Raw genomic sequence first — 22,381 nt, forward strand, 5'->3', positions numbered from 1 at the left:
AATTTGATATTTCCTAGAAATGATCTGCACTATTTACAATCTATGTACAATATAGACCTCTTACTAATCTGAATAGAGATAAAGGAGTCTGACGACAATCCCTCCTTGCTTATCCTTTAAGCCCACCCCTCCATCCCTAACAGACTCACGCACACAGGTAAATCCAAATGCCACAGTAAATACAAACATAACACTACACAGGCAAAACCATGTAATTTTTTTTTTTTTTTTTACACCTATAGCAGCTGATATTCCTAGGTGGTCTCCCATCCAAGTACTAACCAGGCCAGACCCTGCTTAGCTTTCGAGATCAGACGAGATCGGGAACGTTCAAGGTGGCATGGCCATAGAAAAACCATGCAACTTTTAAGCCTCAAAATTAGAAATGGGAAGTTTTTACTCTGAATACTATGCACAGAACACAATACAATCAGTTGATTAAACTAAACAGAATTAACTTCCAATGAACCAACATAGAAAGTTATTAAAGATATTATGAATTTATTTGCAACACACATTGTGAGATAACCTAAATTTCACTTAGAATTAAGAAAAAATAAAGTCATATCCATCAAACTCTATGGATAACATATATGAGACTGAAAGCGATCAGCAGCATTGCCAAAGTGAAGACTGGCACCAGATTATCGTAAACAACACATTGTCTACTGAGTTCACCAAGATATAAAAAAGCAAATCTAATGGTAAATAAATAGTTTCAAACTAAACTAAATGTCTACAAGAAAAGCCTGGTTTTGTTCAAGCTTATTTTCTTATATATCTGTCAAAAATGGTACACTTTTGGGCAGTGAAACTTTAATAAAGTTAAACTGTCATGACTTATTGTACCATTATGAAAGTGTCACTACTGAATTATATAGAACACCAAAAGGCAGATTTATCTCCAGGCAAAGTCCTGGACTATACTGAATTAGTGCTTATCCCAGACAAGTCTCCTGGTTTAAAACTAATGATGGCAGAGAACTGCATGATTACTCCTGCTATGGACTGAACTGTCCGCCCTCTACCCCTACCCTTGCCAATTCATATGTTGAAGCCCTAGCCTCTGATATAATATTATTTGGAGATGGGGCCTTTGGGAGGTAATTAGAGTGAGATGTGGTTATGAGGGTGGGACCCTGGTTTGATGGGATTAGTGCCCTTATAAGAAGAGAGCTTGCTCCCTACCCCCTACCCCATGCATACACAAGGAAAGTCTATGTGAGCATACTGGTGGGAAAATGGCCATCCACAAACCAGGAACAGAGCCATTTCCAGAACCCAACCATGTTGGCACCCTGATCTCAGACTTCCAGCCTTCAGAATTGTGAGAAAATAAATTTCTATTGTTTAAGCCACTCAGTCTGTGGCATTTTTTTATGGCAGCCTGAGCTGACTAATACAATGCCCAAATCTGCATTTGGTGATTTTACCTTTAAAGCCATTAATGGTACTGTTAAAGTATTAGATAATGAAATGTTAGCAGAAAGAGAGAAATATGCTTTCAGATAATGTGGGTTTATGGAACTACTGTCAGATCAGTGCGATATAGAAGAAAGTGATTCTCAATCTTGGTTACACATGGAACGTTTGTTTCTCAAGACACCCATGATTGGGTCTTATACATTCTTATATATAATTGGGCTGAAGCCTGGGCATTGACATTTTTAAAAAGCTCTTCAGGTGATTCTCATGTGCTTCCAGGGGTGGAACATGGAGGCAGCTTCCATATATAATGGTCACAAGTTTAAATATGGCCACTCTACCATCCACTGGAAACTACTAGTTACAGACTTGTCTCTCCAAAGTTTCCTGATGGAACAGTGGTGGGAAGAATGCTGTTCATGCTTAAACCTAACTCTCACATTGCCCTTTTCTTTCCTACTTCTAGAATTACTTAGATATATGTGTATATTGACTTCTCCCTTACAATGCTAGCTAAATACATAAAGAAATATTTGATAGTTTGGCATACAATCTAACATACCACACACATGAGCAGGTGTATACATGCATGCACACACATTTGCACACATATACATATATATCTGTACATGTATAAGATACTCAAAGTAACAGAATATCCTGTCGTATACCTATAGGAAGAGATTACTTTAAGCATCTGAGTTTTGTGATTCCAAATAATAGACCCCACAAATAGAAAGTAGCTAACCCCAAATTGAAAAAATAAACTTATGGATATTTGTCCATTTGCTGCTTCTAACGATTATTTCCCAGGGGTAAGTCTCTCATTTCATTGTTTCTTTAATGCGTCACTTGCCTTTCCCTTCCATCTCTTTGCCTTCTCCTTCTCTGGCTATCATTCCTTACGTGTCAGCTCCCAAACTTTTCTTCCTCTGCTGGCTTCCAAGTATTACTTTCCTCAACTCTATGCACAACCCCTGGATAAATCCACAAGTTCAACTATCACGTTTTTACAATGACTATAAAGTATACACATCTCTACTCCAGACCTTTGCACTGGATTCTTAGACGTTCCATACACATTTTGAACTCTATGTAAACAAAGCTGGATAACAGTAACGAAATCTTTGCAATACAATTATTCTTTCTTTAACATGTTTTCAACCATAAATGGCATCACCATTTACACAAACAAGCAAGAAACATAGACATCAACCTCAATTTTGCTATTCCCAAGACCCTAAATCTAATAGTAATTAGTGATTCTCAGAATGAGTTGCATATTGGAATCACCTGGAAAATTTTAAAAAATACTAATAACTGGATCCTATATTTTCTGATGTAATACTTTATGAACTCATTCTCTCTTCAGTAGTTTCATTGACACTGCTCAAGTTCGAGTTTGTATCACTCACTTCTATTCATGTAACAGCATATTAGCTGGTCTCTCTGCTGCAAGCTAGTCTTCCCACTCCCAACTTTCTGAACATGTCATATGGGTAGTCGTCAGCAATAACAAACAGATGTAAATAACAAGTAAAATGCCTGGTTGTATAACTTTTGAGTACCGTATTGGAATACAAAGGGCATATGTTTAGGTGTATGTAGATAAATATATATCACACAGAAACATACATACTTATTTTCTAGACTAGACATTAGAGTTGTTAAATTAGTATATTTGGGTTAGTATGTTTGAGAGCATTGATTCACTTTATACATAGCCATACTCCAACTTGTCTAAGTAAAATAAAAATTTAGACCAAAGAATAAAAATAAAATCTGACTTTTTCCATTATAGTGCCAAAGTGCTTTCTACAGTGAGGAAAGGATAGAGGGACTGAGACACTCATAAGTGGTGTAGAATATTCAGGAAAGTTTTCTTAAAGCATTATTATATCAGTATAGCTATTTTAACAGGCTACTTTGTGCATACATATGCATACAATTCCAATGAGAATAACAAAACTGATTAAAACTTTAAGTGCTATTAATTACAAAATTAATCAACATGGCTATTAAAATTAGTTAATATTTCCCTCCAAGTCTAGTGATTTTGGACTCAATATTCAATGTTATATCCAAATTTAACTTAGAAGTAACATTCAAATGCACACAATACATTCTTTTTTTTTTTTTAATTAATTTATTTTTTTTAGGCGAGGCAACCCTTGGTTGACCTCACAGATTGCAAAGACCTTGTCAGCTTACAATCTCTTATATTTTATATTTTATACCTACAGCACCTGGTCTTCCTAGGTGGTCTCCCATTCAAGTACTAAGCAGGCCTGACCCTGCTTAGCTTCCGAGGTCAGACGGGATAGGGCTTGTTCAGGGGGGCATGGCCATAGACACACACAATACATTCTTATACTATAAATGACATTAATATTTTCCAAACTCTTAAGAGCCAAGTTATAAAAAAAAGTTTCATAAAGTCCCTCCCAAAGATATTAACTCAAGTCAATAAAGCCATGTAGATTTTCCTATTAAACTAAGATCATATAGTCATATCACTAATGTATATAACTCCTTAGAATAAGTATTAACATAAGGAATTGTTTGAAATTCACCAGTGATAGAGATTATAGCCTGTCTGCAAGCTAGAGATTTCATTGTTTATGTGTGTATATCTACATGTTATATACATATATATACATATTACACACATACATACTACACACACACACATACACACACTTACACACACACATGTCCTTTATAGAATTTAAAAATGTATTCAATGAGTTCTATCACATGAAGAAAATCAATCCAGGTGCCCCTTGATTGACTTTATGTGTTAGACTTCGTCTTTCCTCAGTGTCAACAGCTCATCGCATTTATTTATAATTGCTTCGGGAGAAAGCTCAAGCTTTTGAGGTTCCACAGAGTATCTATAGTTGCTAATGGATGAAGTAGTTAGTTTGCGCAGGATTTTTAATAAACACAGGCATTCTGAATCTAGGTTGAGAATAACAATGTAGGAATATTCACACATGAACACTTTCTCTGGCCTTTCTGTGGAATATTATTTCTTAATTTCACAAAGCGTAAAATATATGCCAAGAAATGTAAAAATGATTAAAATGATTGGGAAGTTATTGTCAATTCAGATGACATATTTGCAGATGAATATAAAGAAACTACTTACAGTAAGTGATATAAGAAAACTCATAGTAATTTTAAAATTATACTTAATAAATAGCACTTATTCAATGGATCACATGACTATAGTTTAAAAGAGGTGGACTAAAATACTTCTTGCTCACCACATATTTCCCCCAGGAATGGATCAGAAATAAAGACATTTGGAAGAAATTATATACTAAGTACACTATGATTATACAATTATCTAATTAGATTATATAAATTATGAGCTTTCATTTCTTACTTAAATGAGATATGCTGCCTTTCCTAACATTTGACTCTTGAAATACAGACTTTGACGCTATTCTTTCAGAGAGTTTACATGACTACTAGTTTTCACGTCTTTCCTTTAGTAAACACATGTACTTGAGGCTTTATCACATAGCCTTTTCTTGTTTCAACTGTACCCAGCATTTGAAGTGCTATGGGTTGTAATTTCAGTATCACGTTGTCTTCAAAATCTTGGCAAAGAGCTAATGAACTTGGCTTGGCTAAAATAGACAAGTTATTGCTCTATTTCATTGCCTTACCATTTTTTGTTGTCTGCCTACATGCTTTTCCCTTCAATAAACTCTGCATACAGAGTTTCAGGAGAAATGAAGGAAATGTAATCATCATAATACATTCAACAATTTGTTTTTTCTGGGAGATTTCAGATTATGCAACTAAGAATTTCCTAGAGAAGCATTATTGATGTTCTGATGCTGAGGAGGTTTATGCTAAAATGTTTTTTAAATGTCCCTAACAGCATTTAAAACCTATATACATACTTTAATAGTTCTTTTTTAAAATAAAAAATAAAATAGAACCAAATGTCACTAATAATTTTTCTAGCTAACAGACCAAATAGCAACCAAAGTTTTTAATATATATTTTTTTTCTTATACATGTGTCCCTAACAATGACCCTATTGCATGTTGCCATTTCCTTTTGTGACTGTCACAAGTTTGGGGAATTTTGATTATGTGATTCTGGGATGAACAATAAAGTATGCAAACATTCTCTTCTAAAAAACTTACATTCTTTCGATAAAGTCAATAAGGTAGAAAACAAAACCTTTGTGTCTTATAAAAGAGATGAGTAAATAGAGGCCCAACTTTACACTGTTGAATCTCTAACTCATAGTATTAGAGGGAACTTAAAAGGATTTTATAGTATATCCAGGTGAGTCAACACCAAAACCATTGGAATCCATGCAAAACTTGGTCCTTCTCTGAGCATGTCAATAGTCTTTTATTACAACACAAAAGCATTCTCAATACATGAGCTAAATAATACCATTCCATTTTATTAGTATGTGTGTATTTGTATACATTTATACAGTTGCCCCTTGAACAACACCGAATTTCAACTGCATAGGTCAACTTGTATGTAGGGTTTTTTTTTCAATAAGTACAGTCGGCCCTTTGTATCTGCAGTTTCAACCAACCTTGTATGGAAAACAGTATTTTTGCATTCCCAACTTTGGTTTCACAACTGCAGATTCCCAACCGTAGATGGAAAATACTGTTTTTGATCAGTGGTTGGTTGAGTTAACAAATGTTAAGGACACTGTATTTTAGTTTTTTGGGAATCAAAAGTTATACACAAATTTTCGACTGTATGAGGGTGGGCACTGCTAAACCCCATGTTGTTCAAGGGTCAACTATATTGAGGGAGAGGATAAAAAGGTGTAAAATAATTGAATTATATATTTATTGTAGATATTGTATTAAAACACTGTCCTTTATTGAAAAGGATATTTTGCTATCATATATAGAGATATTTATTATATTAGTGCTGTTTTCTACTCGAACCATTTTTAAGACAGGTCAGTGTAAGCACAAAGAAAGAGGTGAAGGAAATTGTATTAAGAAGTAGAGTTTTTGTTTTGTTTTATTTTGTTGTTAATGTTTTGTTATAAATCAAAATCTAGTTCACTTTGGGAGTATAATGCATTATATTCATGAGAGCATTTCTGAGTACAAAGCAAAGGTACTGGTCTTAATTTAGAGCTGTGGCATTTATGAAATCATAAACCCATTCAATTATGAACATTGACATAGGCAGGTATTTTGCTTTAGCAGACAAAAATGACTTTCTCATGTAATTTTAGAAATTGTTTTGAAACATGACAATTTTTAAGTTTTCTAAATTCTAATCTATGAAAATAAGCACATGAGTTGCCTACTTATTGAGATATCAGAAATATTAGCATTCTTTCATTCAAAAAATATATTGAAAATATACTTCTTTTATCCATTTATTCAACAAAGATCTATTGAATGCCTACAATATGTTAGACATTGTTTTAGGTGTTAAGGATATAAAAGGTGATCAAGATTCATAAAATTCTCTACTTTCTTAGAGCTCATGTTCTAGTTATACATGTAGAGTTTTATTTTATGAATACAATGCTTTAAATGAATAGCCACAGTGATATCCTCACGGATATATATATATATATATATATATACACACACACACACATACATACATACATACACATACACACACACACACACACACACACACACACACTCTCTCTCTCTCTCTCTCTCATGATATTCGAATGATTATCTCAATCTTAAATCGATATTCCCAGAACATCACTATTGGTTATTTAGTGATTTTTCAACCATTTCCTTATCATAAATTATGAAGATAATCAGAAAAATCAAACATTTTAAAACCATACGCCTTTTAAAGGGCATATATGAATGGCTCATAAGCACATAAAAAGACATACAACATCGGTTGTATATATTAGGGTCAAGCAAATTAAAACAAGATGATACCATCTCACTCTCACTAGAATGGCTATAAAAAAAGTGGAACATCCATACATTGCTGGCGGAAATATAAAATGGTACAGCCACTTTGAAAAAACGATTTGGCAGTTCTTCAAATGTTAAACATAGATATGACCCAGCAATTTTACTTCTAGTTATATACCCAAGAGAAATGAAGACACAAAAACTTGTACATTCATGTTCATATCATCATTATTCACAACAGCCAAAAAACAAAAACAACTTTAATGTCTACCAAGTGATAAATAAATGGATAAACAAAGTGTAGTATATCCATAAAATGAAACCTATTCATCAATAGAAAGGAACAAACTACTGATATATGCTATAACAAGGACAAACCTCAAAAGCATTATGCTAAGTGAAAGCACCTGGATGCAAGAGACCACATGTTAAATAATTCCATTTATATAAAATGTTCAGAAAGGGAAAAATTTATAGAGATAGAAAGATTAGAGGTTGCCTGGGGAAGAAGGGCTGCTGGGAATAACAGTAATATTATTCTTACTTGGGTAATGAAATGTTCTAAAACTGCTACATAGTAATGATTGCATACCCTTGAAATTGGTGAATTACATGATATATAAAATATGAGCTACTAAATTTATTTCAGAAAATATAGGCTTTTAAGGGACGTACTTTTGCCAAGCTCATGCAACAATATTCACATTCTGACTTATAAGTCACGCAAAAACACATACTTTCAGAACATAAAAACTTACAAGTATCTCATTTCTTTCAGTAGGAATTGCCATGGAAATTTCAAAACAGAAGTTAATATATTCTAGATTAAAAACATTAAAGTTTATGGTTAAGCAGTAGTTGCTGTATTACATAGGTTCAAGCATATTACTTTTCTTTATCATATAAAATGTTAGAATCTTCATTATCATCAACACCATGATTTTTATGACAATAAAAGTGCTGTATTTTATTTACCTTATAGCATTTCTCCTGCTGTTTTTGTTCTATTTTGTTTTAAGTGAATGAATACAACAACCCAGCAGGGTTAAGCATCGTTACTTCTACTTACATATGAGAAAACTAGGAGTTTTGAGAAGTTAAGCAATGAGTCCCAGGTTGTTAACATGAGTGGTAACTGGTAAGCCTGGGGTTTAGTTCCACACCTGCCTGTCATCAAAAGCGGACCTCTTATTTCTACACTGCTTCCTTGCAAGTATACAAACACCAGCTGATGGATATATCAAATACTGGAAAGCTTCTTGGTTAATTGGCTATTTTTATTCATAATTTAATTAGGTTTCAGTGCAAGTGAGTTCAAATTTATTAATAAGTCAATTGAGCTCAAATTTATTCAAAGATAAAGTGAAACTCATGTCCTCAGTTTCATATGTACAGTCTTTTAGATAAAGCACCAAGAGAGTAAAACACAATGAAACATGACATATTCTAGATAACAACTTTTCCTACATAAAATATTATTTAGTAAATACCCATTTATGTGAGTATTTCATTTATGAGAGTGTTTTCTACCTAAGAGATACTTTCTCTGAAAATTCTTTAATTTTTCAGTCCTTGCTATGTTTACAAAGGGCTTTCATGGAACCCTTGAGAATTACACCCATTGTTCAAATTAGAAAGCCAAGCACTCAGGGAAGCGGGCTTGTCAGAGCTAGTGAAGAGTGAACTGACTGCATTTTCCAAAGTGTGGAGGATTCCAAGTGAGGTGCCACACAAACAGAGCATTAAGTGACATCAAATCACAGAGTAGGAACGTTAGTCCTTTTTCTATTATCTTTCAATTTTCCTGATTATATCAAATAGGAAGTACCAGTTGGGAATGAAAGAAGTGTTAAAGCGGTACTAGCACTTGTCAATCTTCATTTTCATCAAATAAACAGAGGTACTTAGTGTCAGAACCTTTGGGAAGCAGCTCTATTTAGCTGGTATTTAATAACGTGCTTTGTTGTCATTGTGTTTATGCTATATTGACCTTGTATTTATGGCAAGCGGTGTTGGTTTTCAACTAACAAACAATAATGATATAAAGTTCCTTTTACAACAAAATTGATAAAAAAATAACCAAGATAGATTTAAAGAAAAATATCGGTAAACCTAGTATAGGTATTATATGGATATGACTAAAGTTATAATGGTACTCTGTGAATGACAGAAGTTTGAGAAAAACTCTAAGATAATGGTTATCAAACCTTGTCATGCCATTATATTATCTGAGAACTTCATCAAAAAATGGGAATGTTAAGAGTTACCATAGCTAAATAGCTGTTCAGGAGTTTAGAGAGCTGGCTCCTCTCTTCACTTCAGAGAATCACTTACGGTGCTGAAGACAGGGAGCCATCTACAAGTTAATAGTGTAGGGGTCCAGAATGGAGTCTCCCCAGAATGTGCCACTGTGACATGAAGATTATTTCATGCTGAAAAGCCCAACAAACTCAAGGAGAGTTTTTGTTTGTTCGTTTGTTTGTTCTCAACCCACCCCCACACCTTACCTGTCTAAAAGAATTCTAATAGAAAAATCTGCTTCAAGACATGAACCTTAGCAAATTCACCTCAGCACATATAAATTGTGTGGCAGACAGGGAGGATCCAAGCAAATCTGTTTATGAGATTCCCCTCTGTGTCCCATAATTTCTGAGTGGCCCAGCAAGAATTTGTTTACCACATGTCTGCTCTTTCTCATCGACCTATGAATCCCTACTTTCCCTCTGAAAGCCCAGCCCCTGCCTCTCTCTCCTGAGTCCAGAGTGGCTTGTAACCCTCAACTGCCCAATGTATTCTTGGATCTCAGACCTTTATGGAATCCTCATATGTATGTATGTAATAAATTTTGTCATTTTCTCATGTTGCTCTGTCTCAGAATAATTTGATTATTAGTCCAACCAGAATAACTTAGAAAGGTAGAAGGAAATTATTTTTCTGCCCCGACAAGGACTTGCCTTAGGCAAACCCCTAAGAGTCTATTCTTTGCTTTTTCTGACTCTTTAGCTATCCACATGCCCTCAGGCTACTACTTGCTTTCTTCACTTTCCTCCATTGAATCCCACCCTTAGATCTTTTATTCACACTATGATATGAAGGTTCTATAACTGTATAATATGCTACTGGACTCCCAGTGTTTAGTTCTCATGTGGATCAAAGCATAAAGGTGCAGGGAGGGATGTACTCTTCAGGCTGTTCTAAAATTTTAGGCTCCCTGAAACTTACTGGATTTTGTTAACCAATGTCCCTAATTAAATGAATGAATGAACGAATGAATGAGACTAAATTAAATTTCATCCATCTTTCAGCAGATCGCAAAGTATATATTTTACACATCAACTGTATACCCCCCCAAAATAATTTCTTTCACAGTAACACAAGACCTGTCTAGCCTAGTCAGAACTAACATGTTTTTTCCAATAATGCCATGAAGCTGATTTTTTTCTCATTTCCTATATGAGATACCTGAGGCAGATCACCTCACTTGATCAATTTCCCTTCACCTATGCTCCAATAGCCTACAGTCTGGCTTGTATTTCCCAAGTTATTGTTTGAAGATCATGTATACAAAATTTACCAGAGGATTTGTTTTAAATGCAAATTCTTAGGCATCCTTCAACCTTTTAAATCAGAATGATAGCCGGTGGGTATAAGTATTTGAATCTTGAAATATTTCTGTAGATTATTCTTATGTAAACTAATGTTTGAGAATCTCTACCATGTCTATAGTGCTCCCCACTTTCAAGTTCACCTTTTACAACTCAGGTCAGTAGTGCTCAAAACTATATTGCTACCCAGAGATTAAAATTAAAATATGGGTCTGGCTCTTCTGTCTTCTAAATTCTACAGTTTGAGGTTTTTTTCATTTTATCTCTGTAGACTTGCAGCTTGTTTAGTGGTCCTAATCAGTCATCAAGACAAATAAAACATAAACAAAAAAGGAGAAGAAGAGAAGGAGGGACAAGGGCAGAATGAACTGGGTATGTGGGAGGGCAGCTGGGGTGCCTCGGGCAGCAGCTGTTTTATGGGATTGTTGGGCAGAGTGTGTAAAATCACTGGCTTTATACAGCCTCTTTGCTTGTTCTTGAATGTTGTGTTGTAAGTGCGTCGTTATTTTGTTGCCAAGCAATAAATGCAGTAAGAGTGACATCCATATGGCCACTCTTGACTCTATCTTCCCAGATCTTCCAAAATCTGTCTTTTCACAGCTGATGCCATCTGGAGAGCTTTGGAAACAAAATAACACTTGGCTTCTAATTTAATTTTACACATTCTATTTTTCATTGTGTCCCCTCTAAGTGGGGAAGTTTAATATAAAATATTGAGTTTTAATTTGTGTTTATTACTATGTAGAAAGAATGAAGCAAAGAATGATTAGGAACTATGATATCTGTTGTTTTTTACAGTTGACATAAACTGATAAAATATAATTTTTTTCAGGTCAATGAGATTGTCCTTTCTCACAAAATTCATTTTGCTCAAGGAATCTGTGGGAACATGCCATCTACTGTAAAAACAATAAGTCATGCATACATAAAAGTCTTAAACTTGAACCTTGGAACTGGAAAAATAACATTCGATATAATTAAAGAAGAGCAGAATGTTCATGGTTAATAAAAGCGTGCACATGCACTTGCAAACTCTCTAAATTCAAACAGTGTGTAATTCAAATTTCTTTTTCTCTAACCATCTTTTTTCTTTCTCCCACAGGATGTTTTCTCTCATTCAAATATGAAACATTATCTTGCAAGTGGATTCATAGCTTTCAAAGCACAGGCTGATTTATGAACACAGATGCTCGTCAGTGTAGGACTGATGTATAGAAAACATTAAAAACAACAGAGGCAGAATTAAATAAACCAATGTTCTGATATGGTGAATTATTATATAGTCCTTGAAATCATGTTTTTGAAAACTACTTAGTAACATGGGAGGTTGTTCATGATCTATGTTCACAAGAAAAGGCAAGATATAAAAACTGTGATTCCAATACTTATATTTGTATTTTTATATATCTCTATGTCTAACTCTCTACATATCTACTTATTTATACATAGCAAGAGCCCTCTGGGTTGTTTAATTCTGAAACATTAATCTTTCCTTCTTATATTCTTCCATATTCTAAATTATATACAAAATGTTATAATTTAAAGTACAATTTTAATAAATTAAATTTTAATAAAACTTCATACTGTTATAATTTTAAAATATTTTAAAAGTTCACTTTAAGATCAAATTTTAGGCTTTAATATTAGAGTTACAATAATATTATGCCTTATTGTTAAAATTAGAAATTACCTTTGCAGAATTCCTGTGAGAATTTCTTTTTGGATAATAAATATAAAAATAAAAGCTAAATCCTGTTGACTCTTTAGTAAGCTAGAAGCATTATTAGAATAATTAAGGAAAATATTTAATCATTCTTACTCTTTAACATATTTCACAATGAAAAACTTCTGTATCTTGCTTTACATCCTAAAATCTATTCAAAACATTATGCACAATCTGTATTTTTAACTTACATTCTTTTTTCTCTTTATCATTTTGATGGTGACCATTGGTTAGATTAACCTGAACCAGCAAATATTCCCAGGAAGTTTGTCTTCACAATCTGAAAACTGAAAATCGAGCTAGGACTTGGTTGTGCAAAATTTCAAACTCATCCAATTAATTACAAAAGCAGATGGGACTGAATACTCTACTTGGACACATTTCTGAAAATAATCTCTTTCCTTGGAAAATTACAGATTAATTATTCCCTTAACTGTGTAGTGTATATTTTGCCACAAATATATTACTCTCTTTTTTTTATTTCAATGTTCATGGATCTGAGACTCTTCTTTAAAATAAATAAATAAACAAATAAACAGCAGAATCCAGTAATTTAAGTATCTGTGAACTCTTTGAGGGACTCAAGCTTGACAATTTATCAAAACAAAGATATTTAGATTGCCAGAGTGTGACATTGTGGTATGACAAAAATATATATATATATGTATTTATATTGGTTTGCATCCCCGGCTCCAAGGCAGAGCTCCTAAAACCCTTATAATTTCCTAAATGATAAGACTAATAGAAGCATTTTTTTGTTATAATATTTGCTTTTTATCCCTAGTTCTTGAAATAGTTCTGGGGTGATGAAAGGGAAAAGAAAGTCTTTTGTTATTCATAACAAGCCCCTTTTAATCACACATTATTTTATGTTAATGAGGTGACTTTTGGAAAGTCCCTATGGTTGCCACAGGACCTAACCGTATGATTAGAGTGTTGGAACTTTCAGCCCTGTCTCTTAACCTCTGGGGAGGAGAGAGGGATGAGAGATGCAGTTCAATCACCAGTGGCCAAGGATTTACTCAATCGTGCCTATGTAATGAAGGCTCCACAAAATAAATGAACAAACAAACAACAACAAAAACCCTAACTAAAGGTGTTAGAAAGCTGGGTTGTGAACATATCCTCCTGCTGGAAAGGTAAAATGCCTAGAGAGGGCATGGAAGCTCTGCCCCCTCCCCATACCTTGCCCTATGCATCTCTGTCACCTTGCTATTCTTGAATTGTATCGTTTTACAAGAACCCCATAATCTGTAAGTAAACTGTGTTCTAAAGTTCTGTGAGCTGGTCTGGCAAATTACTAAACTTGAGGAACCTCCAATTTATTATCTGGTTGGCCAGAAGTAGAAGTGGCAACCTGGGACTTGTGATTGGCATCCGAGTGGGGGAAAGCAGTCTGGTGGAAATGAGCCCTTAATCTGTGGAGTTTGTGCTAACTAAGGCAGTTAATGTCAGAATTAAATTAAATGGTAGGATACCCAGTTGGCATCCATTGAGAACTGGAGAATCGCTTGGTGTGGAAAACCCGTGTATTTGGTGTCAGAAGTGTTCTGTGGGTGGAGTAATGAAAAACAGTAGTTTTCCTTTACAGAATGACCTTTCTAAAATACATAAGTAAAATTATTTCATTTGCTTATTAAAAATCTTTCAATGGATTTATATTTTATATAGAATAAAAACTAAATGTCTTATTATAAACCACTGAGCTACACAGTTTCAACCTCTTTCATCTCATCTTAGAGGACTCTACTCATCACTCATTGTATTCCAGCAACTATGGATTTAAGTTCTTTAAACAAGCTAAGCTGTGCTTGTCTCAAGACCTTAGTACTTCCTATTCAGTCTGCAATGTCCTGCCACTATATCTTAGGTATGGCAAGCTTCTTGTCATTCAAGATAAATCCAAATGTTATATCCTCAGGAAAGAGATGTGTATCTTTATCACTTCACTTACTAACATATTAGCATGTCACCCTTATCACTCTTTGAACTTACTTATACATTGACAGTCTATTGTTTATCTGCCTGTCATTAGCACTGCAAACCCCAGAAGAGAATAGACCTGGCTTATCTTTTTTACCTAGAACAGTATCTAAGGCATAATAAACACTCCAAAACTATTTGATAAAGCAATGCATGAGATAGATTGTCTCCAAAGGTGACTGTCAATGATTTCTCCCATCTATACATGTATGTCACACCTTCCATCAAGAAGAAGAGTTGATTGATTTTCAATTCTCTTTAATCTGAGCTGGACTTATGCTTTGTTTTTGATCAATATATTCAGAGAATGTGACATAGGCCTTGTAGGATCCACTCCTTTGAGTCCTGAAACACCATGTAAGGAGTTCCAACAGTTGGCTAGAGAGAGAAGCCCTGGAGGATACAAGAGTGCAAAGACAGAAGCTCAGCTAGCTACCAGCCATTTCAGCTGGCTCAGCTTAGGCATAGACTTTGAATGAAGCTCTCTTGGACACTATAGCTACACTATATTGCGGCCACGGACACTGGTTAGATGAGAGGCAAGGCTCTCTGCCGAGCAATGTCCAAATACAGAATCTGAAAAGATTGTTGTTGTTTTAAACCAAAAAAGTTTGGAGTAGTTTGCTATGCAGCAATAGATACCTGAAACAGTCACTAGTACCAGACGTTGGGTATTGCTGCAACAAAAAAATAACATATATGGTATTGGCTTTGGAACCAGGCAGAGTCTGGACAGTCAGTGAGGTGACTATTAGTAAAAACTGGAAGAGCAATGAGCAAATTGTTATTAGAGGCTAGAGAAAGGTAAATGTTTATAATGCAGGGTGGAAAATTTAGCAAGATTATCGACCTCAATAACTCAAAATATAAGAAATATTTCTGATGAGGCTAAAGAAGGAACTGTTCAACTTTGAAGAAAAATTTAGGGAAACTATGGTGGTCCCAGAACAGTTTAACAAGCTGATGAAAGATTCTCATAGTAAGAAATGGCTATAGAGCAAAGATGCCAGTAAAACACAACCCATAAAGACCTTTGTTTACCTTTATGGCCAGTGTGAATGTAAAATCCCTTGTTAAAAACTCTGTAAGAAGTAAGGTAGCACTTCACAGATTCTCTCAGCAAGACAAAAGAATTTAGAAGAATCTTAAGATTATTCTACAGCACCTTGACTCATAACTGAATGTGGAAAGGCCTGACATAAAGAGACGTATGGGTATGACTTTGTCTCAGCAAGTAGATTATAATTCAACATCTATGAGGCTTTTAAAGGAATTACAGCAACTTGGAGTAAAAGAGACTGTATCAGTTCAAAATGAAAAGAAACTTTGGGATCCCAACTTTTTATGGGCAGGAAGTAGGCTGAAAAACTACTCAGCTAGAAATAAGAGCCATCTCTTACAGAAAAGGAAAGAAGTTTTATAGAAAAGAACTAAGACTCAAGAGGGTACACCCAAGAGTGGAGAAGAGCTAAAGGTCTGTGAGCCGAGACCTAACTAGGACCGTTTCCCAGGGGAGGGGTCCTGACAACATGTGTCCAACAGGGTTTCAGAACTGCTGAGGAGGAGAATCTGCTCATGAACTTCACAGAATAATGTGTGTCAGATCTCTCATTTAAGAAAAAATGAAAAAACTAGTCTACGTGAAATAATTGTTTTTAAGATATCGGACAACAAATAGTGCAAAAATATGACCCTCGACACTATGTAATTCGATGAGACAGGTCTTGTGATTGCTTCAGCCTTGAACGCAGAGGCATTTACCAGACCCTGGGACAGGAAGAAAGACCTTAATAGAGAACAACGATGTTACCAAGCTAAGGATACAGAGGTTGCAGTTTAGGGAGGTTGAAGTGGCTAGAATTGGTGATGTAGACTATTAGAGAGAAGGGAGCTTTGTAAAAAAATAAACAAACAAAAAACCTTCTGAAATCCACATATTGGTCTTCCTGATTCTTTGTCTAAATAACAAGATGAGCACGCAGAGGGTAAAACTCCACAGGACTAAACAAAGAACAACCACCAGGGAAAGAACAACGATCAGGGATAAAAGAAGAGAAAAATAAGAGAGAAAAATCAATGACACTAAAACTGGTTCTTTTAAAAGTTTAATAAAATTGATAATACACTAGACTGATTAAGAAAAAAAGAGATGTCACAAATTGCTAATGTCAGAAGTAAAATAAGAGATATCTACAGACATTACAAAAAAGGTAATATAAACCACTGCACGACAATTTATTTGGAGTTATATGCAATGGACAAATTTCATTAAAGATACAACTTACTAAAATTGGCACTAGAAGAATTAGGAGTGCCATTCCTAAAAACTTTCCCACAAAGATAACCTCAGACTAGATGATGTTACTGATAAATTTTACCAAAGATTTGTGGAGGAAATAATACAAACTCACATACTCTTTCAGAAAACAGGTAGAGGGGACACTTTCCAAGTAATTCTGAGGCCAGAATTTCTCTGATAACAAAACTAGTCAAAGACATTACAAGAAGTCTACAGGTCAAGATAGGTCCAAAAATCCTTAACATATTATTTGCAGGTCAGATACAGCAAGATATAAAAAGGATAATTCATCACAACCAAATAGAGTTTATCGCAGGAATGTAAAGTTGGTTTAACATTTAAAAATCAATTAATGTAATTTATGACATTAACATAACAAAAGGGAAAAATCAGATAATTTTTGCAACCAATGCAGAAAAAAATGAATTTAATAAAATTCGATTCTCATTCATTATTAAAATTTCCAGGAAACTAGAAATACAAGGACATTTTCAAAGCTGATAAAAGTCATTTACAAAAAACCTATAGCCACATACCTAGTAGCAAGACTGAAAACTTCCCTCTACATACGAGAAAAGTATATCCACTCATGACTATTGTAGAAGAGTTTTTAGCAAGCACAAATAGGCAAGAAAAACAAATACGAGGCTTACATATTGAAAAGGAAAAAATACTCTCATTATGTACAGTCAACAAGATCATAGAAAATCCTAAGGGATCGCAAAAAAAAACATTAGCACTTAATAAATGGATTTGTAGTTTGTATTATGCCAAATTTGTAGGACAAAAGCTCTCTCTATAAAATATCAATTGTACTTATATAATCTAGCAGTTAGCAATAGAAAATTAAATGTAAAAATACTATTTATAGGAATATCTATAAACATTAAATATTTAAGGATAAATTTAACAAAATATAGCAAGAGCTTACACTGAAAATTACAAAACATTGCTGAGATACAAAAGTCCTAATGAAATGGAGAGATTGACCATATTCATGGATTAGAAGAGTTTATATTTTTAAGATATCAATTTTCTCTCAATTGACTTCTAGATTCAATGAAATATCTATTAATATCATAATAGGCTTTTGTAGAAATTGATAAGCTTATATCGATTTTTTTAAATGGAGATGCAAATGACCTAGAAGAGACAAAACAATCTTGAAAAAACAAAGTTAAGGGATTTACTACACTTGATTCTTGATTTCTAGACTTTAAAGCTATAGTGATTTTCTCCAAAAAATAATAGCTTTTAACGAATTCTTCCTTCATTGTGTATGCTTGCCGCTCTTTCCATCAAGTGGTGGACTGTATTTCCCCTTCCTCTCAAATCTAGGCTTGCCCTATTTTTTGACTTGCTTTGACAAATAGAATGTACCAGAAGTGACACTGTTTCATCTGGCCCTAGCCCTTGTGAAGCTTATAAGCTTAATTCCTTTCATTCTCTTGGAACCCTGAGCCATTATGTCAATAGGTCTGATTAATCTGCTGGAGATAAAGGCCATATGAAGAGAAGCTCTATTGGATGTTAGATGAGAGAGAGAGACAGACAGACAGACAGACAGACAGACAGAGTGAGAGAGAGAGAGAGAGAGAGAGACAGAGAGAGAGACAGAGAGAGAGAGAGAGAGAGAGAGACAGAGAGAGAGACAGAGGGAGCAAGAGAGGTGGAGAGTAAAGCAGCCAACAGTCATTTTAGCCATTTCAGACAAACCTCTAGACATCCAAGAGAAGCTATTTTGGATTTTTCAGACCTAATTGATCTGCATCCATCCATCCATCCACCCATCCATCCATCCATCCATCCATCCATCAATCAATGCTATGTGAATAAATGAGTACACCCTAGCCAAGTCCTGACCAAACTGTAGAATCATGAATAAATAATTGCTTGTTATTGTTTGAAATAAAGTTTGGGGTGGTTAGTTATGTAAGTGTAGAAACTCAAAACAATGAACAACTGAGCTAATGAATGACATTCTCCTTTTTTTCAAAGTACGCTAGCAACATGACCATATTGTGTTTAACACTGAGATACTCTCTGCAAGTCTCTTCTATAGCTTTTCTATTAATAAGTATCTTCTATAATTATACTTCAGAAACTAAAAGATAAGGAAATTTTTATGCAGCATGAAATCATCAAGTAATTTAAAAAGTCTCATTTAATTTCTGATTATAAATGTAATATATGCTTATTGAAATTACAGTATAAAAAAGGGGGGAAAATCACTCATTCTGTCACAAATCAATGTTAATCTTCTCTTCTAATTTTCTCAGTATGTTTATGCAATGATGCATTTCATACAAAAAACAAAAACATACATTTTCATAATTAGGATGACATTTTGTATAAAGATTGCACCATATTTTATTTTCAACATGTAGTTATCTAGAACGTTATTTAAAAAATGTTATTTTCAGGGCATATCTCTTTTTACAGGTATCCTAAAATATATAAAATATCCCTCTATTCCCCCATGTTAGCAAAGTTCTGTTATAAGAACCAAATCAAAAATGTCTATAGCAAAATAATTTTTAATAAATAAATATGCTTTGCTGTAATGTCATCTACATATATTTAGGCCATGTATAAAAAAGGCCATTAAAATTTATCAATGTCACATACAATTCATTGTAGATGTATATCCCATTACACAGATTTTATTAGGAGAATTCCATTAACAAATTTTTTTCTAATTTTGGAACCACACAATTGCATTTCTCCTAAATAAACCATTGTTTATACCTTGTGGACAGGATTGAATTAAGTAACAACTAATCTGGTTTTCTTTTTCAAAGTTAGAATAAGATATGTGACTCCTCTGCAAAAAGTATATTTGCAATCTTGAAGTTTGTTCTCTGACCCTAGTTTTAAATTCATTTCTTTACCTCCACATTTAAGTTTTTTCTTTTGGAGAGAATATATGAATCCTTATAAACCACCTATATTACCTTTGTAATTAAGTAGGTCATAATCGATTAATTGATTCTGCCTTATTTTTCTATTTATACTTCCATTTATCATTACATAAATTAGCATTTTCCCAAAATTTTAATAACTGTGTATTATTTTGTTATATGAATGCATTACTCTACTCTGCAGTCGAGACAACACATTGGTGCTGAATTTTTACTATTATAAAAATTATAATGTTATTTTGCACTTGTTTTTTTCCCCACATATCTGATTTTTTCCTAAGACTAGAATTTCCTACTTAGAGGGTCTTAAAATATATTGCCAAATTTCTTTACGAAGAAATAATAATTTGCACTCTCAGCATCGGGGTGCCTGCCTCAGCATAGCTTGCCAGCACTGAGTATTACCATTGTTCAGGACTTTGTTCATGTGACCAGCAAAAGAGTATTCAATAATTTAATGTTCAAAGAGAAATAATGCATAGTAGGTAATTTTCAATTTTCAAGTATCAACACTATTTTTATCCACAAGGTCCAAACTGAGAATCTCTCTTAAGTAAATAATCCAATAATAATATATATGTGAATGTATACCCACTATATTATTTGTAATAGTAAAAAAAAGTCACAACAAAAATGTTCAACAATATTGAAATAGTTATAAACATATTCCTGTAGAAATTTAAGCTTTTAAAAATTTACTTACAGAGGTTGCCAATGATAAAATGTTGTTAAAATATAATTGAAATAAAAGGACATTTTTCAGCTATTAATGTGGAAAAATCTGTGCTACACAATATTAAATTAATAATACTAGGATAAAAAATTATTCTTCTACTAAATTAAAACAAGTAAAGAGAAGGAAATAATTCACAAAATATTAACAGTGTTTAACTCAACTCATTTTATACTTTCTTCTCTGGAAGTTTCATTACTTCCTGAATTTCACCATGCTATACTTCTCCTTGTTTCTTAGTAAATTTATTCTAGATTAAGGAGGAGCTATATATTTTAAAATATAATGCTTTCATTATTATTATAAAAGTAGTTATTTTTAATTACATTTCCAAATTCCAATCTCAACTTAACAATATTTTTAATATCCCTTAGCTGAAAGAATTAAAAAGACATCAAGCAAGAGAAGATGCTTATTTTAAAAGCTCACTTTTCTGATGCAAAAATTAAATACAGTTTTAATTTAGGATTAAAGGAAAAGAATCAATAATAATGTTTTAAGGGGGGGAAGTATAAGAGAAAAAGACATCTAAAACATCAAATTTTTGGCTCTATAACTTAATAAAAACAGTCCATTTTTGTGTGGCCACGTAATCCAGCATCTAAACTGTTATAACATCAATTAAGTTTATGCCATCTCAGCTCACTGCATTCTTTCAATTTAGTTTAAATTTCTCAGTGCAGGATGGTTAATAAAATCTTGAAATTTACCTGTCAAATGATGGCTTCTCTCCACAGTCAAAGGCATCCTGGAGTTCCTTAACAAGATTAGCTTGGCCTGGCAGTCGGAAGAGACCCTCTTCTTTTAGCCCCCTTTGTCGGATGAAATCCACACACTGCTCCACCAACATAGGAGCCAGGCGGTTCCCATATCTCTTCTCATAACGAACAGTATCTTCCAGTTTCTGTCCAAAAATGCCTGGAGAAATAAAGGATCACAATGAATTTGAGAAACGTTATATTTTCCCACTTTGTTGCTTTCTTTTAAAACTCAATGTAAAGGAAAAACAAAGATTGGAATGCTAGTGAGCATTTAACATTTGATACCTCACATTATTACAGAACTAAATTGAAGAAAAGTAAGCATTGCATGTACAAATTATGTAAGACTCTCGAATGTTTGGTTAATTACTTCAAAACCATTAGGTTAAGGATTTAACAATGAGAACATATGCTTTGCATCCTCATCTGTAAAATAATTTATGGGTGGATACAATGGTGCAAAACCATCACATTCCAAGCAATAAACACTTGCTATCAAAGAGAATATTCTTAGCTCAAGTAGAAACAATAACACGACAAACCAAATTATTCACCTGGCATCAAATCTGGCACTAGTGGAATTCATATATTCCTTTTGGGAAAGAAGGTTGAATGACCTAAAACTAATACTTGATTACATATGAAGTGGAATTAGGAAATGGCATTCTCTAAGGGCAGTGAAAATTAAAGCAGGTAACAGGTTTATTTAGCTTAGTTTGCAGGCTTTGGAACAAGCGATTTCTTGGTAAATGTGTGTTGAACATTATTCACTAACTCAAGACACACGCATTCCTATTTTCTCTTGTCATCTTCACTTTAGACGCTGAACAATTGAACATTTTTATACTTCCCAAGTCTTCAGGAGCTTCTAGGAAGACTTGGGTTTGATTGATTGATTGATTGATTGATTAGTTGATTGATTGATGAAACAGAAAGCACACCTGGAATTACTATTCACTCCTTTTTCTATCTTGAACTTGGACATGCTATCTGTCCATCTAAGAGTCATCTTTTGACCATTAGGCAAC

At 33.8% G+C, this 22,381-nt stretch overlaps 2 pseudogenes; both read right to left on the reverse strand.

Moving 5' to 3' along the window:
* Positions 1-233: 233 nt before the first annotated feature.
* Positions 234-352, reverse strand: LOC112476409 (annotated as a pseudogene).
* Positions 353-3,659: 3,307 nt separating this feature from the next.
* Positions 3,660-3,778, reverse strand: LOC112476411 (annotated as a pseudogene).
* Positions 3,779-22,381: the final 18,603 nt, after the last annotated feature.

This window comes from Pteropus alecto, unplaced genomic scaffold (genome assembly GCF_000325575.1).
Source record: "Pteropus alecto unplaced genomic scaffold, ASM32557v1 scaffold161, whole genome shotgun sequence".
Classification (NCBI taxonomy): domain Eukaryota; kingdom Metazoa; phylum Chordata; class Mammalia; order Chiroptera; family Pteropodidae; genus Pteropus; species Pteropus alecto.